General features: G+C 37.4%; 1 long non-coding RNA gene across 2 annotated transcripts in view; it reads left to right on the plus strand.

Moving 5' to 3' along the window:
- Positions 1-18,114, plus strand: part of LOC148131098 (uncharacterized) — a 31,843-nt gene extending 13,729 nt beyond the window's left edge. Inside the window, exons 2-4 of one of the 2 annotated variants that reach the window (XR_015748444.1) lie at positions 10,034-10,961; positions 11,141-11,294; positions 17,113-18,114. This is a non-coding gene — a long non-coding RNA (uncharacterized LOC148131098). The remainder of the gene's footprint in view (positions 1-10,033; positions 10,962-11,140; positions 11,295-17,112) is intronic. The other variant, XR_015748445.1, reaches the window with a different exon arrangement.
- Positions 18,115-19,747: the final 1,633 nt, after the last annotated feature.

Here is a 19,747-nt window from a genome sequence, read left to right on the forward strand (position 1 = left end):
CAATGAAGGACGTGGTGGCTCAGTGGCTGAGACACTGAGCTTGTCAATCAGAAAGGTCAGCAGTTTGGCGGTTCGAATCCCTCGCACTGCATGAGCTCCCGTTACTTGTCCCAGATTCTGCCAGCCTAGCAGTTCGAAAGCATATAAAAATGCAAGTAGAAAAATAGAGTCCACTTTGGTGGGAAGGTAACAGTGTTCTGTGCACCTTCGGTTTAGTCATGCTGACCACATGACCACAGAGATGTCTTCGGACAGCGGTGGCTCTTCGGCTTTGTAATGGAGATGACCACTGCCCCCTAGAGCCGGAAATGACTAGCACGCATGTGCGAAGGGAACCTTTACCTTTACTAATGCACAATGATCTAATAATTTTGGCATCATTGTGGATAGCAACAGATGTATACAGTTTTAAAAAAAGCAAGCCTCAAATACTAGGAAAAACACTCATCAATGGATGTAGAACATGATTATGTAATGGTCATTTGGCACTTTTACCTGGAGTCTTTCATTCCTGCAAATTATACTATCCATGGTAGACTCCTGAGCCTTCTGTAGCCCTCAAATTACTAAACATCAGAAATAAACGGTTCTATTAGCAAAGGGCAGCAGCATCAGTAGAAAAATGCAGATAATTCATTTATTTGTGAAGGATTATTCCAGTGCTGGACAAGGAGAAATGTCAAAGAAACAAAAAAAACCTACAGCTGCAGGAGACAAATATTATAGCCGGGGAACATGTCCCTGGACTACAGAAGATCAGCCTTGGGTGACTTTGAAAAAAGAAAGGTCAGGACATGCTAGCGGACCATCTGGAAATCCCAGGGTTATGAGTTAGTCCAGGAAGTTTAAAAAAAAAAATCATCCTGCAAGAAGGAAATGGCAAACCATCTTTGAATTCTTGCTAAGAAGACTACATGGTCATGGCATTTGATAAGAGGGTACGAGGATTTGAGGAACAAGCTGTAAATTTTGAAGATTGACATCTGAGAATCTGTTGGATGCATTGAAATAAAAATATATAACCAACACATCAAGCTGTTTTGAAAAAAAAAACATTTAAAACTCAAAGGCTGATGAACAAACAAGATTGTTTGAAAAGCTATTTTGAAAAAAAATAAATAAAACCCAAAGGCTGATGAACAAACAAGATTGTTGTCACAGCATGTGTGATTTTTTTCAAATCATCTCTGGAGGAGGAAAACTTGTCTCCTTCGGATTTAGCTTTTTTTTTTACTGGATGTTCATTGTTGAAATGGTATGGTATGGCTAACTATTCCCAGAAAAGAACTCAGAGAAGAGTTTCTACTGCTATCTACCGTTGTCCATTTTCTGCTGAGTTGCATGTTGGCTTATTATAGTTCTGAATTAAGCCAGAATTTTTCCCTACTTAAGGGAAGCCTCAGCAATGCACAGGACAGCTGATTTGCTGTTACTAGAACATTGGAAAGCTGCCACCAACACAGAGGAAGAGACTGGATTAACTGTTGCAGTGTTGAAGTGATATCAAAAGCATGGTTTTCTTATAGTTAAGAAAGTGCTAGAGAGAAAGAAAGACAGTCAGTCAGGCATACACTCACTCACTCACTTTTTTGTGGAACAAATAATTGAAGCATTTTCATTAACATGCTTAGCCTTTTCAGAACAAGAAATACAGAGAAACAGCCGAGTGTGCGTACTAGATTGTTCATGATAACTTCAATGATTTGCCAGTGAAGCCATGTAAATATTCAGATGCAAAGAGACTGCTGAAGATATTTCTTCAGAACACTTATTTCACCTTTTTTTTTTTGGAAAAAAAAAATGGTGGACATGGGACTTATGTTTCCTCTGGGAACAAAATAAACACTTTAACATGTGGGGACACTATTCTATGCTCCAGGGCAAGAAGAAGGCCTGTGTTGAAAATTCATTGCAATAACACAGAGGAATACCGGGACTTCCGGTTTGCAAGGCTTCGGCGGCGGCAGGAATCCGCGATCATGCGCGGTTTCTGCTGCGCTCGCCACTGGAGTGCCCCCGATCCAGCCGGATTTGGGGGCTAATAGTTACCCCGTAGAGGTAACTGAAGACAGGGGAGATCTGGCAGGGGTCCAGGGGAATCGCAACCCCCCTCCTCAGCTGGCTTAACTCCCTTTTCCGAAAACGGTGGAGCGGCGGTCAGCAATGGCTGCCACAGAGAAGCTTTCATCCGGATAAGAATGTGCAGGAGGAAGCTTGAGAAGTGAAAGTTTTTGGCTGACCGGGATAATAAGTAACATTTAAATACCCTGGAATTTAAACTTCATTAAAGATACATTGTTCCCAGAGAAGTTCAGAAAAAGCAGCGGATGAAAGTTAAAAGGGAAAGTTTGTTTTTTCTCACTCTCCTTCCTTACGGTGATAGCAGATGGAAATCGGAAAAACCCGTTTTGGCATCAGCAGGTAATTAAATTTGAAAATTAAAGCCAAGGGGACATTAAAGATTTCTGAACTTTGGAAAAAAAAACTTTTTTTGCTATAAGTGGGAAGGGAGAGGAAAAGAATTAATATTAAGATTTTGCTGGAGGAGGCTGCTTGAAACTTATAAGACTAGAGTTAAATTGTAACAAGACCTCTAAAAGATATATTTTGGAACTTTGCAACTGAACTGTAACCCCAAGAAGAGAAAGTATAAAAAGAAGAAAGTGCTAAATGAAACAGACTGTGTGTATTTGGATTGCTTGGTGACTTTGGGACCTTTGGAAACTATTATTTGAAAACTAAAAACATTTGGGTTGTTTAAAAAAATTTTTCACAATGGCATTACTTGTTGATGAACTGAAAATGGAATTTAAAAAGCTAAAAGAAGAGGAACAAGAAGGGAAGGGCTCTTCTGGATCTGTTTTTCATTTCTTAGAAATGGCGATTTCTACCTATCAGAAACTACAAGAACTACAAGAAGATTGGGATGAAGAAGAAGCCATCTTTAATGAACAAGCAACTCTATCTGGGGAAGAAAAGGGAAAGAGAGGAAAGAAAATGGAGAATTAAAAAAACAACCAAAAAAGGGAAAAATAAGGTGAAAAATTGATACAATGTCAGAAAGCAACAGAAAAGAGGAATACAGAAGAGGGTGGAGATTAAGAGGGTGGAGATCAAGAGACAAGGGGGTAAAAAGGCTAGATTGGAGGAGAAAGGAAGGAAAAAAGGGAAAAGAAGTTACAAAGGTTTGAAACAAGATGTAAAGAAACAGGATTTATTCAGAGATAATGGGTAAAAATATAATTAAAAAAGAGATTCTGCAAAAGTACATAAGATTGTATTGTTGTATTTGTATTTGAAATAATGTTAGAAAACTGGAACATTATATGATTATAAAATGGGATAAAATATTAAAAGGAATGTGTAAAATGCTTAAGATTTAACGATAGAGTTTAATTTGCTATGGATTATTGTTCTATTTATATTATAAACTTATTATCTTCCTATTTTAAAATATAGTACGTAGCTTTAGAATGTACTAAGCAGAATCAGAATGAAAATTATATATTATTTTAAGTGTTAAATTTAGGGGAAAGATATAAAGGCGTCATACTTCAATCAGTGATTACAGGAGAAATTTTGTGTTAATGAGAAAAGATAATAGATAATTGAAATAGAACAGACAAAAGATACAAGCATAATGATTTAAACTGAGATGAAATAAATAAAATAGAATTAAGAGAGTGAAAAGAGGGGAGAAGCTATATAAAAAATGTATAATGGTAAATAAAATATGAAATGGTATATAAAGTGAGCATGAATTTGATTTATGTCTGTATACAAAGATGTAACCCGGGACTAAGCCGCTTTCCAAAAAGAAGTTTTATGTTTTCATGTTTTGTGTTTTGTTTATGTATGTTTGTTTATTGAAAATTAATAAATTTTTTATTAAAAAAAAAATAACACAGAGGAATACCGTAGCATCTTAAAGTTCTTCCAGAAGAAAAGTGATAATTATGGTACCAATAAAAGAGAATATTTATAGCTCAGGGTTTAACTGTAGATGGTCTCTAAGCTCAATTGTTTTCTTGGAGACATTTCATTACCTGACTAGGTAACAGCATTACTGCTAGTAGGAAGTGGGGTTTCGTCTCATTTTATATACTAGTGGCTTGCCCTGTCGGTGTTGGTAGGAGTGATCTTGGTGATTCCTTGATTGGGCTGTTGTTTACTGTTGTTTCTGACAAGCTAACAGTAAACAAATAGCCCAATTAAGGAACCGCCAAGACCTACCAATTCCTACCAACACTGACAAGGCAAATCACTATAGGTAATCCTCGGCTTACGACCACAATTGAGCACAACATTTATGTTGCTAAGTGAGCAATCTGTTAAGTGAGTTTGGCCCCCCTTTTACGACTTTTCTTGCCACAGTTGTTAAGGGAATCTGGCTTCCTCGTTGACTTTGCTGGTCAGAAGTTTGCAAAAGGTAATCGCAAGGCCCCAGGACACTGCAATGCTCGTAAGTATGGAACAGTTGCCAAGCACCTGAATTTTGATCACACGATCATGGGGCTGTTGCAAAGGTTGTAATTGTGAAAAACAGTCGTAAGTCACTTTTTCCAGTGCTTTTGTAACTTCGAATGGTTACTAAAGGAACTGTTGTAAGCTGAGGACTACCTGTAGTATATAAAATGAGAGCAATTCCTACTCCTTATTGGCACTGATAATAGTATCTAGTTTGATAGTAAAACATCTGCAAGAAAACAACCAAGCTCAGAGAGCACCAAGCACCCCATGATAATTATGGGTCCAAAGCTAGCAAATCAGTCAAGGCTAAGTTCCTATTTTGACTTAACTTTTATATAGAGCCCAGTTAGGTTCCATACACATTTTATATCTCCTGGAAATGGTTTGGGACACATTTTTGAGGGCAGTGTTAGTATGTCCCACATGTCATTGTCTAGTTGGAGGCTTCTCTATCTAAGATGGAAATTTGCACGGGCTGGAAACTTTTAATTTTTGTTTAAAGCTTACCCTTGTTCAGTGAGTATTTAAGAGTCACTATTTGTATTGGAAGCAGACCCTCTTGGATATACTATGAAACCATAACTTATCACTAGAATGTTTGCTGTCTGTGGGTTACAAATGAAAGTAGGATTTTTCTTAGTTACAGTAAATCCTGGATACTGAATGACAAGTTGAATGGCATCCATAAGAAAGGGGAATCAAATGACAACATGTGTGCCATGACATCAGCATACAAATGAAATGTCTTTTCCGATGTAGGCTGGGATGAAAAGTTACTATTTTATTATGGTAATATCAGAGATAGTATTCAGCAGGTTCTGACCAATTCTGGAGAACCGGTAGTGGAAATTTTGGGTAGTTTGGAGGACCGGCAAATACCACTTCTGACTGGCCCTTCCCCCATCTATTCTCTGCCTCCCGAGTCCCAGCTGATCGGCTGGGTCTCCTTTTGTTGCCCTGCACAGGAGAACGGAGCTGGAAAGCAGGTTAGTGCAGTGGGGAGGAAATGGAGATTTTACAATATCCTTCCCCTGCCACACCCACCAAGCTACACCCACCAAGCCATGGCCACAGAACCGGTATCAAAAAATTTGAACCCCACCATTAGGTAATATATTACAGATTTTAATGTGTGTAGGCTATTTTACATTGCTGGTCTTTGGCTGTAATAAAACATTCTTTCATACATTTGTTCATGTGCTACTGAGAATTATTTCAGAGTAAATTTCACAAGACCAATGCAATACGGCGGGGGGGAAAATCTCCCACACACCAGTATTGTACACATATATTAAAATCTCCATTGTGAATTTGGTAAATAATTTTAATCACGTCATTGCTTCTCATCCTCCTGCGCCATTGGAATCATCTTCAGTGATTTAAAAAGTAATATTTCCAGGATTATTTAGGAAAGAGTGAAATTTCAGTGAGAAAAGGCAATGCATGAAGGCTGCCCTTCCTTTAAGCACAATGAGGCATTTCTTCCAGCTGGCAGAGGCTCAAAGATAGGAATAGATGTTTTCCAGACATCTGATTTCATTAATAGGAAATAGCACAATAACAGAATCGGAAGGGACCTTGGAGGTCTTCTAGTCTAACCCTTGCTCAGGCAGGAAACCTTATACCATTTCAGATAAATGTTGCATTCTCATTTTTCCTGTGTTTGTGGGGGGGTGGGAGTGTGGGTGGGGGTGGAATCCAGCTTTTTTTTTTTTTTTTTTTTTTGCCAGAAAGTTGCTTTCAGAGCTTGGATGGTCCCATGTTTTGTGACAACTTATAAATGGCCAAACATTTAAACATATCAATTAAAAAATGATGACAAATGATGGCATTTAGGTATATAGGACATTGTACTTGGAAAGCTGCATATACAGTATAGCTACATATTAGAGTAACATGGAGCATCTTGGCTGCTGTATCTATTTTTTTTGGATGTTTTTATTGTTTTTAACTGTTTTATAGTTTTAGAATTGTAAGCTGTCACTTGATTGAGATGGGCGGCTATAGAAACTGAATCAATCAATCAATTAATCTTGCATACATGGAAGACCGAGATGTGTTCTGGTTTTCTTTGTCTTTCAATGGCTAGTTGTTGATTGGCAGCTTCAAGGCCCCAATTCTTCCTTCTTTTCATTTTTTCTCCCCCAACCATGGAAGGAATCATAGATTGGAAAGATGCCTGAACAGAGAATGACACTGTAATGTAGATGTGTGACTATTTTTTTCCATGTCTAATTTACACACTGTTATATACTGGACTTGGGGATTTCTCCATCAAGTTTGAGAACCGAGAAATTAGATAAAATTCTCTTTAACAATTTCACAGGAGTGGGACTCTCATTTAGAACCTGTATTGGAAAAAAATCCAGTGGGAGGGGTTTTCTCACGATTAATTTAATTTAATTGAAACAACAGAATCTAGACAATTGCAAATTATTGGATACATCAGTGCATAGTGAAAACTAGGACATTTATTTATCAAGGATTTTAATGTTTTTTTTTGTATGGTTCAGGTTATTTATTTATCTACTCAGTATTGCATACACCAGGGCTATCGGAAATAAATTATACATAAAACAGAATAACTGCTAGAGGGCAGTGAAAAGATACTACAACTCCAACCCTTTGCTGCTACCTGGTGAATATATAAACTTTGCAGTCAAGATATAAAAGTGTTTGTGTACATTTGATACAATCATTTTTCTTAATCTAAGGCAAAATTCTTTCCTATCACTTGCTGCTTAATTCTCTTAACTCAAGGTTGAATATGGGATTTTGGGCTCTGAGTCAAAGTTAAATCTGAGCTGCAGTTAAAATTGGTAGCAGGAAAGATTCTGGAAAACTAATAAAAGTCAGGGCAGGGGCAATTATGAGCAAGATAATCTGTGATATATTCTACCTTTAGTTAATCATTGTGTTCAGTAAGATCATACCCTGGCTTCAGTTGAAGTTATACATGCCAACAAAATTGCTGATTACATTGATGTAGATTCGAGTGTTTTTTTATGCATAACATGTGTCTCCTCATAAAATTCATTTATTGCTGATAAACAACAAAGGTGATCGGCTGTTTCAAATACCTGGGAATCATATCAAACTCTGGGCTGAGATAGGTGGTGATTTGGTTCTGAAACCTATCTTAGCTCAAACGATATATGCAAATAAAACTTAGTCTGTTAAACACAAGATCTTTGGAGATTCATTAAGCAACCATAGTCCTTATAGTATTTTTTCTGTATACATTAAATCCATCTCTGCATAGAACATTCAAATTGCAATCACTTAATCTGATAAGCAGAGATCTTAATACTTTGAACTGCTACTATCTTCTGAAGCCCTTTATCCCCAAAGGAGGGTCACTTCAAATTTGGGGCATGTTCTCTTACTGTGAGACTTTGGCAGTAATATCATTTTTGGCAATCCTCTTCTTCTAATATGGTATTGTTGTCTATCTGCCAATTCTCTGGGAGGAATTATTGCAATGTACTGTCTCGCTATGTGAAATTCTTCTCCTTTGTAAATTAGCCTTAGGTCTTATTGCTGGAAGCTGAGTTCAATAATATCCTTGAGAAATCAAACAGGAGATCAAAATGGCCCGAGTTGAACTTCGACAGGGTTCTTTGAGGATATCAGTCTGCATCAGAAGTGGTATTCAGCAGGTTCTGACCAGTTCTGGAGAACCGGTAGCGGAATTTTTGAGTAGTTCGGAGAACTGGCAAATACCACCTCTGACTGGAGATTTTACAGTATCCTTCCCCTGCCATGCCCACCAAGCCATGCCCACAGAACCGGTAGTAAAAGATTTTGAATCCCACCACTGGCCTGCATTAATTTTCTATTGCTATCTGATAGAAAGTTAATATTCATGAGAAAGATTGCACTTCTTTGCACCTGGGACCAAAAGTCTTGATTCATATCAAAATCCACTTTGCAGTTGAACTGTGCAAAAGTTTGAAAGGGTGCTTCCGGTTTAAGGAAAGGTTGACTGAATTATCCTAAACTGAAATGGGTTCCTGCTTCAAGGCAGTGAATGGAATCAGGTGCCTGCAAAGGTCTTAATGGATTCAGAGCCCTTTCTGCTGTTTCCAGGATGGTTTCAGGCAATATTACACAATTAGCTGCCATCAAGTTCAACCCAACTCATATCAAATGTGTGGTCAAATGTCTCATGTCTGGTGCTGTTCCTTGTAAGTTGTTAAACCTTGCTTGCAAAATGGACTAGTGTTAACAGTTTGGTAACTATTACCTTCTTTCACCTCTCTCTTCTTCAGAATAAATGTATAAGTACCGATCTTTCTCAATCTATTATGCCACACAGTCTTGCTCTACGAATGTTGACAGAGAGATGTTAGCACTTTAATTACTTCTTCTGCTGTTTTAAACGGTTCAGTGGATATTTCATCAGCTTATTTCACTCATGTCACATCTCACTTTGCCATGGAGTCACTTCCTGAATATATTCTCTTTCTGGAAATATTCCTGTTACTCTAAAAGCCTGTTTGTAAGGGTTTCAATATAGCATTTCCATATTTTTAAAATCTCATTGACCTCTGCTATAATTTTCCTCTGATTGCTCTTGAATATCCTTACTTTAGCTGTAAATGTTCTACATTTCCTTAAATACATAACTCACCTTTTTTCTTGTTATTTTTTTCCTATTCATTGATGTTCTTGATTGAGATAGCTTTCTTTATCCTTGCTCATCTCTAGAAGTCTCTGTCCAATCTTTATATGTCCTTCTGGTTGCCCAAGGTTTTATTTCCCATGATTGTTATAGTAGCACGATAGCTTGTTCTAAAACTTTTTGCATCCCTTCCTTTTTAAACTTTTATTATTTGGTTAAACTATTATTTTTACTATGTCTCTTATTTCTTCTCTTCCCAGCCCCTCAAATTCTCTTTTGTATGTTAAGCATAAAAAGGTAAAGTTTCCCCTCGTACATACGTGCTAGTCGTCTCGGTTCTAGGGGGCAGTGCTCATCTCCGTTACAAAGCCAAAGAGCCAGCACTGTCCAAAGACGTCTCTGTGGTCATGTGGCCAGCATGACTAAATGCCAAAGGCGCATGGAACGCTGTTACCTTCCCACCAAAGTGGTCCCTATTTTTCTACTTGCATTTTTACATGCTTTTGAACTGCTAGGTTGGCAGAAGCTGGGACAAGTAATGGGAGCTCACTCTGTTACACGGCGCTAGGGATTCGAACCGCTGAACTGCCGACCTTTCTGATCGACAAGCTCAGCATCTTAGCCACTGAGCCACTGCGTCCCTTAATGTTAATCATACTTTACTTTAATTTTATATTATAACACATCTAATTATTTTTGGGAAATGTAAACCATTAATTTATGGCTTACGTATATTCCAATAATGTATGTTTTTTTCCACACTGCTCCAGAAATGTCCTTGATGTATAGATTGTACTTCTTTGTCATTTCTGATTTATATTGTAATTAATATCATTCTGAATTTCCAGTGTTGTGCACTGAATGATATATTGCTTAAAGTATTTGTTGGTAATAAAAGAAGAATTATTTTTGAAAATCTGTATTAATCTTTCTTCTTAGGTGCTTTTTCCAAGAGGCAAGTGGACTTTCTTGTTTTTTCTTTGGAGACGTTTTGCTTCTCATCCAAGAAGCTCCTTCACCTTTGAAGAGGGGGGAAAAAAGGAGGAGAAAAAAGGCACCTTTGGGACAACCCATGACCTGGATGACTGAAAAACTCCATAGACCTCTTATTATTGTTTTGGCCCAACCTAATCCTGTGTTCCTTCATCACTTTTGCATTCCAACCACCCTTTGATAGCACCATTACTCTATTTTATGATGGTTGCAGCATCTCATGCGAGTCATGCGATCACAGTTTGCAACTTTGCCAGCCAGCTTCTGACAAAGTCAATGCAGGAAGCCAGACTCACTTAATAGCCCCATGAGTCACTTAAGTGCAATGATTTGTTTAACAACCATAGCAAAAAAAAAAAAAAGTCATAAAAATCAGGGGTGACTCATTTAACAACCATCTTGCTTAGCAATGCAAATTCAGGTTCCAATTGTGGTTGTACTTCGAGGACTACTGGCTGTGTTTAATTACATTGTTGCTTTAAAAAATGGGGTGGTGGTGAGAGAAATGCCAATTTCTTTATCTCAGCCTCTCCTTCTATGTTTCTATAACACTGTTTCATGTTGCATCAGTAAGAAAATGTTAGTCGTGCAGCCTCTGCTAACTGACTGACATAAACTATTGATAGCAGGTCACAACCTTGACTCATCCATGTCCTACACAGAGGAGACCAAGCCTCGCCAACAATGAGAGATAAAGCTCTACAAACCCTCCTGGAATTGCACAAATCTCTGGGATCAGAAGCAGCCAACGCACACCATCCAAGCAAGGACACGTCAAGGGACATGATGCAACCTCATGCCATTCTCATGCCTGTCATTCCAGAAAAGCAAATGGAAGAATTTCTATTAAAACAGGTTTCATAACTTTTTATTGGTAAGTTGGGATAAGTGATTTTCTTGATTAGTTCAGCCAAACCTTATAGGTTGATTTGCACAAACCTGCTGTATGTTAGTTTATAATATATGCTTTATAATAATTTTAATAAAGGCAAAAATTGGAACTCTGTTTCAAACACATTGTTCAGTTTAATTGAAAATTACTCTCTGTGCTAGGTTGTTTTCTTTCAGATGTTCCTACTTCCAGTTAAGACTGAATAAAATATTCAACATCCTGTTGTCCTGTTGTGGCCAGCCACACATTCCTGAAAAGCTCATAAAATGAGTTTGAAAACAGTAGCTTTTCCTTGTGAATTCTCCTTCAGCCAAAGTAAGTACTGGCAATTTATGTCAAAGGAAAGTCATCTTAAATGCCAATGAGAATATGGTACATTAAATAAAAGAGAACATTTGATGTAAAAATAAAATTGTAAAACATTCATACTTCTGTCCTTCACAAACAAATATTTTACAGCTGATGCCTATTCTTCAAAGGAGTAACAGATTTGTACTGGATCTTCATTCAAAAACACACATCTGGTTTATCTGCAGCCTTTAAATGAGGGAGCCATGATGCCCTTTTTATTTTTTTAAGATCATCTGAATATTTCCAGTTATCCTTTATATTGTGGTTGATGCTGTTATTCATTATTAATTAATTAATTAATTATGCTGGCCATCTATTATGTCAATAAATCCTTCTAGGCCCCTAAGGCCAAGACTTCTGATCTGAGTTTGTGAAAGATGCTGAGAATCTTTTGGAATATCTTCTGATAAGGTTTGAAATGACGTGGCCTAAGGGAGGCTGCCTTGTTGGTTTAGCATGAATCATTAACAGTGGACATAGTGTGACAATGGATAGTGTGGCTGAGATCCAAATCAAAGATAAAGTCATCCCCAAGAGAACATAGTGGCCCAGACAGTAAAAACACCCGGCCATCATCAGGGCTATAGATCAAAGGGGCAATTTTTGGTTTACTTTGTACAACATTCTAGATTAAGCTAAAATGAATTTGAGTACCGGTAGTTGGATGGGATCTAGCTATTGTCATAATATGTTGTTTGAACAAAGCTATGATTTAATTGTGACGTGGCTTATTTGATTGGAGAGTGTACATTACATGAACATAGCAATTCTTTTAGTTAACCTGTATATACAGTATATTTACAGAAGAGAATATTTGCAGCTCATGATTAAACTATGGGGTCTTTCGTGCTCTCTAAGTGTGGTTTTCTTGCAGACATTTCATTACCAAACTAGGTAACCTCTGGTGCAAGACAGCACCCGAGAACACCAAGAACTCCACAGTGATACTTATTTGTTTGACTGATATCTTTTCTTTCTTCCAAGACCTTGAGGCACCCTACCTGGGGCCACAGCAAATCCCTAAAACAGAGAGTTTAGCCTTTTTCAATTACCAAAATGAAACATTTCAATTACTTTTTTAATTACCAAAAGGAAACATTGAGGAGGGAGGGGTTCTCCAGGGCAAGCAGTGTAGTCTTGCTTGCCTTCACTCTGTGCTCCCATCTTTTGACCTGTCAGCCAGGCTATTTGTAGACACAAGCTGTAAACAAGTACAGAGATAACCAGAGGTGGTATTCAGCCGGTTCTGGTGTACCGGTAGCAGAAATTTTGAGTAATTTGTAACCTTTGCAATATTTGTTTCCTGACCTGGTCTACCTTGAGGGGCTGACACATGTTCAGTGCTCTTTCAAAAAAGCACAATCCATGTTCAGAAATAGCCCAAATCACAGAGGAGTTGCAAAGATACTGGGAGAGGCTCTTTGTCCCTGTGTCTCACTTCCTCACTTGTGATATCACCATTCAGGCTTTTAATAAGGAAAGGAGCATGGGGTAAATGCTGGAGGGCCAGGTGACTATCTTGAACCTTTTCTTAAGCAATGGGTATCTAGGTTGTGGAGCCACCATTTAGATTCTCCGTACATAATGTCCCCTCTAGCATTGTTTTGAAGCATTATGGGAAATACAGTCAGGGTGCTGAATCAGCAGAGTGATAGTATCAAGGGCATGTGAAGTGATAGTAGTGCTTTATGCTGCACTGGAATACGGCATCCAGTTTTGGTTACTAGTTACAACAAAGATGTTGAGACTCTAGAAAGAGAGTGCAGAGAAGAGCAACAAAACCGATTAGGGGACTGGAGGCTAAACCATACAATGAACAGTTGTAGGAAACTGGGAATTTCTAGTGTGATAATGAAGAGGAGGACTAGGGGTGGCATGGTAGCAGTCTTCCAATATTGGAGAGGCTATCACAGAGAAGAGAGGGTCAACTATTCTCCAAAGCAACTGAGGGAAAGATAAAAAGTAACAGATGGGAGCATAAGAAAGAGAGATCCAACCTAGATCTAAGGAGAAAATTCCTCTCAATGGGAATAATTAATCAGTAGAATGGCTGGTCTCCAGAAGTGGTGGCTGCCTATCACTGGAGGTTTCTAAGATGAGATTGGTCAGATATTTGTCCAGAATAGTATAAGGTTCTCCTGCTTGAGCAGAGGGTTAGACCAGAAGACCAGCAAGTTCCTTTCCAATTCTATTACTCTGTATTCTGGTCCACCATGAATGTCTTGGTACTGAGAAAGTACAGGTAAGTCCTTGACTTATGACCAGAATTAAGCACAAAATTTATGTTGCTAGGTGAAACATTTATTAAGCGAGTTTTGCCCCCGGTAAAAAGTTTTACAACTTCTCTTGCCACTGTTGTCAAGTGAATCACTGCAATTGTTAAGTTAGTAGCACAGTTGTTAAATGAACCTGGTTTTCCCATTGACTTTGCTTGTTAAAACATCACAAAAGCTGATCACATGACCCCAGGACACTGCAACTGTCATAACTATGAAGCAGTTGCCAAGCAGCTGAGTTTTGATCATGTGACCACGGGGATGCTGTAATGGTCACTAAATGTGAAAAATGGTCATAAGTCCCTTTTTCAGTGATGTTGTAACTTTAAACAATTTGTAAACTTTGTAAATGAAATGTTGCAAATCAGGGACTATCTGTTCTGTATCTTTGAATGTTTTTCCATGTTATTCTCAATGTTCTCAAACTTTAAGATGTGGGAACTCTAACTCCCAGAATTCCCTGGCTACACATATCTTAAAGTTGCTAAGGTTGAGAAAAAATGACTTAGACAATGAATTTTGGATAATGCTGTGTTATATTAGCTTGTTTTCTTCCCTGACTTCTATTTTTCTAGTTTATTGTCAGAATAATTGATTATTTCTTTTGTCTTTCATTCAGTGGTCCTTTGGAATTTACTTTACTGTTGGAAGTAGCAGACAGTTTTGTTTTCTTGAACACATCTGTTCATTCCTCTAAAGCAGTATTTCTCAGCCTTAGAAATAACAAGATGTGTGGACTTCAAACCCCAGAATTCTCTTCTTTTGTGATTTTCATGCATGTATTTCATGGTGTGCTGACTGGGGAATTCTGGGAGTTGAAGTCTACACATGTAAAAGTTCCCGAGGTTGAGAAACACTGCTCTAAATTGGCAAGTCCCAATCTCAATCAGCAAAATCTCCATGAGGGAGTTTTCCTTGGAATTGAATTGGAGCCAGTGAGGTTGTACATTGCTGGGGAAACCTAATCTAGGACAGGACAGACTTCTGGGCTAAATAAGTACAAGAATTCCACTCCTGATAATTTCATCAAGTTTCTATGAAACAATTTCCAAAGAATGTTCTCTTTTTATCAAATCAGTAAGGAAGAATGCAAGGGAATATTTCTGCATGACACTGAAGTTGCAGGGCCCACCCAGTCACTATTATAAGAAAAGTCTGTGCAAATTGTCATGGGGCTATTAAATGACTTTCGGAGCTTTAGGCACAGAGCAGCAGAAAGAATGACTGAATCAGCAGGAAATCTAGAAGGACTCAAGGCTTTCTTCATCTCTTCCTCTTATTAAAGGGAGGAGAAATCGGACAATTTTCATCCTCAGAGGAAAGGTGCAAGGGAGAGATAGGGGAATTAAAGGTATCCTTATGTCAACCAATGGCATCAAGCGCCAGCATCCCAGAAGGGAGGGAGTAACTGTCAACATCCAATCACCTGCATTTTATCTACTTTCTCAATGGCCAGCATGTTTGGCCTGAGTGCACGAGGACAAAAAAAGATCAGGTCATCTCAGTTTGAACTCACCAAACTCTGCAGTCAGCAGTCACAAGGTTGCTGCTGATTAAATATGAATGCACAGCACAGCAAGTCACTGACCTTCCACCGTCCACTTGGTATAAGAGAAGATTCACAGTCCAGTTGAAAAACATAGAATCTGACTGAGCCGTGCCAACTTGCTAGTACTTGCTTCTGTGTAGTACAGAAGGCTCAAGGCTGCATCAATGTTGTTAGCGATAGCTGGATGAACAGCAAATTCCAGTTGAATGGCAATGAAATTTCTTGAAAGGAATCAGGCCATGTATGAAAATCATCCATCAAGTTGAATGGAAAGCTCAGATTTTTAATTAAACTAGGAGCCTCAGTTTGATGATAGAATTTCTGCTTATGCTGTATTGAATTGGTTTTGGATGTTTCCATAGAGAAATGCATGTACAGTCTTGTACATTTAAGATCCTAATTTGACTGCTGGTTTCCCCACAAAACTTTTCTGGTTAGAAATAAGAACAACCAAACATTATTAAAGAGCCTATTAGCCTGTTCAGAAAACTTCAAAATAAAAAGGAAGGAAGGAAGGAAGGAAGGAAGGAAGGAAGGAAAGTCCCTTGTCTCTCCCTCTAAAAGTCAACAAAGGAGTTCAATAGCTACTTTCCCATAAGTATCTACAGTGCTGCGGTAAAATAAATAAATAAATAAATAAAGATGGCCAGAATATTGCCTACTTTTTTGTGCATCATACCATGATGGTTGCCATTTTGACTTTTCTTAAAAAAGCTATCACATGGATACTGCCATATTGTTCTTTATCTGTGGGATCATAGTGTTGAACTAAAACATTCAGAAAAGAAGCCAGTTAAATAACCAAAATCCTGAACAAAAGTATTTTAATTTACAAGATTTTATAGCAAATCTCATTATTATTGTGGAAGATTGCTCTCTCTCTCTCTCTCTCTCTCTCTCTCTCTCTCTCTCTCTCTCTCTCTCAATCTTCTCTCTCTCTACCTATCATCTCTCTCTCTTTATCATCTACCTACCTACCTATCTCTATCATCTATCTATCATATATCATATATGCATTCATTTCTGTAATAAATATGTGAGTAATCTAGTTCTAATCAATGTGTTTTAATTTCTAACCAAATCAGAGAACAAGATGATAAACAATTTTATAAAATCTGGGATCTATTCTATCAATGGTTAGCATTAAAGCATGGTAATGAAATATGTAGATTCTTAGAAAATAATAAATATAATCTTTTACATAATCCTATTTTGTTTTATTTTGAAAGCTTCAGAGTCATATTAGAAGCACAATAAAACAGCCATACCACTACAGTATGATGAATATGAATGACAGTTATGAAAGGAGTAGTAGAATAATAGAAACACAAATTTTGGGATACAAAATACAAATATTGGAGTTCTGTCATATTGCCACAACACACACACACACACACACACACAATTTTACTGCAATTTCTCCTTGCATTACTCTCACAGCTTGAGCTACCATAACAGGTTTTAGGCTTCTCCCAGGGTCAATGCTGCAAAAATGGACTATGAATTGGCAGGTACCATTCTATATAAAAAGTGCCATTTCAGGATCCCTAGAAATCAGGCAGCAAGGCAGAAGATCAGCAAAGAAGCAGGTTCTCCGAGGTTGCTCAGGTAGGACTGTTTCTACCTCTCACTTCTCAAACCATAGCAGACAGTATTCACCATGTGTGGGAGACTTCTTTGTGTGTGTGTGTGTGTGTGTGAACTATATGTGTATGTATTTGTGTGTATATATATATATGTATGCATACAAAACACCTCTACCCATATAAAATACAGATAATAGTGATTCACAGAAAACATAAAATAGAAGTAATTCATGGTTAAAAGCTGATTTTGATTCCTGGTGACTTCTTATATAAATAAGTTCATACATTGTCTTGATAACAATATGAAAACTGCACTGTGGCCTTTTCTTTTTTTTCAGTAAAGTTCTTTTCTTTTTCACTTCCCACTCCAGACAGAATCTGAAGATGGCTTGGTGATGTCCTATCGAAGTATTCACATTGCACAGCTTTCCGAGATCAGTCAAAGTTGGCTCGGTGCTAATTGTGGTTTCAAAATTATAAAATGAAAATGCCAACAGCATATAAAGAAAATTTGTATAAGATGTTTTACAGGTGGCATTTTCCCCTGACAAGAATAGCAAAAATGTTCAAGAATAAACCGGAAAAATGTTGGAAATGTCATCAGACACCTGGCTCATATTACCATATGTGGTGGACTTGTGCGGATACTAAAAAATATTGGACTAAAATCCACACGTGGTTGATAAAAATTACAAAAAAGCACATAGATTTGAAACCAGAGATATTTTTATTGGGAATTTTACCTGAAATACATAGTAAAGAATTGAAATACTTGATTGTAAATGTATTAACAGCGGCTAGGATTGTATTTGCTAAAAATTGGAAAAATGAGAAAATACCATCACAGGAGGAAATCATTAAGAAAATATTGGAATGTGCTGAAATGAGTAGATTGACATTTGAAATCAGAGAACAAGATGATAAACAATTTTATAAAATCTGGGATCTATTCTATCAATGGTTAGACAATAAAGCATGGTAATGAAATATGTAGATTCTTAGAAAATAATAAATATATAAAGATGTATTCTTTTCTTATTACATCTACAAAATGATTGTAGGATAGATTTGAGATGATAATATGAACTGTCACAAAACAATTTAAGTAAGATATGATTATTTCATAAAACATTAATGAATAAAAGTATAGTCAAATGATTGATTAATAATGATATTAATGTATTTAATACTTGATTGAAAATATGAGAATATATACAATGTAATTGTAATTGAAGACTATGAAATGGAAGCACAAAACAATTTGTAAGCCAACCGGCACACTGTATGTATATATATGGAAGACGGCTTGATGTTTTTATGTTTTGTTTGTCTAAGTTCGTCTTAAAAACCAATAAAATTAAAAAAAAAAGTTAGCTCGGTGCTGCAAATGTGGGTTATTAAACTCATATGTCAGCTTTCCCCAGCCTAATTTTTTTCAGATGAATTAGGGATACAGATCCCAGACTTTCTACCCACTTAGTAAGAGCCAAAATGAGTTTATGTCATAGTTTTGCTACCCCTCCCATTTGACTTCAGACTCATTATAACCTTGTGTCACTCTCATTCCACCCCAGGTCCTTGGGGAGGGGGTGTGTTTGAAAAGAAAGCCACACAAAATTTGCATGCAGGCACATATTTTAATGCATTTTTGCATTCCAATTAACATTTCTCAATGTCTTCTTACACAAGACATACATAAGCTTTCCAATTTCCTCCATAAAGAAGAAATAACTTTGATTTGAGAACTACACTATTTGGGAAGGGGGAAAAGGCACACATGAGTAGAGAAAGAGGGAAAATGAAGAAAATGTTGGTTCTCTTTAAAATGCAGATCATATGAAATGCCTACATCAGGGGTGTCCAACCTTGGCAACTTTAAGACTTGTGGACTTCAACTCCCAGAATTCCTCAGCCAGCAAAGCTGGCTGAGGAATTCTGGGAGTTGAAGTCCACAAGTCTTAAAGTTGCCAAGGTTGGAAACCCCTGGCCTACATCTTAACCTTACATGTAACATACTTTGATTTTCTGAGATTTAGCCTTTTATAGTCAAAACCTGGACAATGTTTTATTTTCCATTGTTTAACCTCTGTTTTTTTCTTTTTAGGATCCTGTAATCCCTTGCTTTAGAGTGGAGTTGGGGGTGGCTGAATGAGAGTTTACTGGCCGGATGCCCTTCTGATGCCTACACAGAGTTCACAGCAGATATTTTCTTTTTGTGCCGTGATAGAGAAACACCTGTCGCTAGGATTGAACTTCCAAATGAGAGATGAGCATCTTCACTTCTAGGCCACCTCACTACTCCATTGTTTAACTTCTGTAACTCTAATATTGTCCTGTGGCTATTTATTATTATTTATTTATTAGATTTTTTATCCCAACTTTCTTCCTTCATAAGTAACTCAAGATTGTGAATAGATTCTTTCCTCCTCCTATTTTTCCCAAAACAACAATCTGGTTGGGCTGAGAGTTCATCATCATGCCCAGATGGCTTTCATGCCTGAATCAGGATCAGAACTCATAGTCTCTTGATTTCTAAACAGCATCTTAAACGCTACACCAAATTGGCACTCTCTTAATTGCTGTTTTAATGTTTTAAATATATTGATTCTTTCAATTTCATTGTTTTATATTATGTTTGTCATGGAGTACAAACCATCCTCAGAGCTTTAGGATAATGGATGCAGGCTATACATGTTTTAATAGATAATTCAACACTGTAAAAGCCCTATGAGGAATGAATAGCACCTCCTTCCACTACTTGTTAGCCTGCGGAAAGTACAGATAATATCCCAATTGAGTAGGACAGTTCCAATTAACCACAGTTTCAATTGGAAAAAATGTGACTATCCTAGATCAAGCCAAGTCCCAAAATGCTAGGGATTTTCTAGAAGCCTGGCATTCTGACAAATTAGCCATCAGTAGACACACAGGCATCAACAACATCTATTGACCATGCAAAAAAAGACAATCAACCAGCCCAAAAGAAAGGGGAAAATACCAAGCAAC

The sequence above is a fragment of the Notechis scutatus genome, chromosome 3, assembly GCF_049901735.1.
Source record: "Notechis scutatus isolate UNSWTSFEM ecotype Mainland chromosome 3, rNotScu1.2, whole genome shotgun sequence".
Classification (NCBI taxonomy): Eukaryota; Metazoa; Chordata; class Lepidosauria; order Squamata; family Elapidae; genus Notechis; species Notechis scutatus.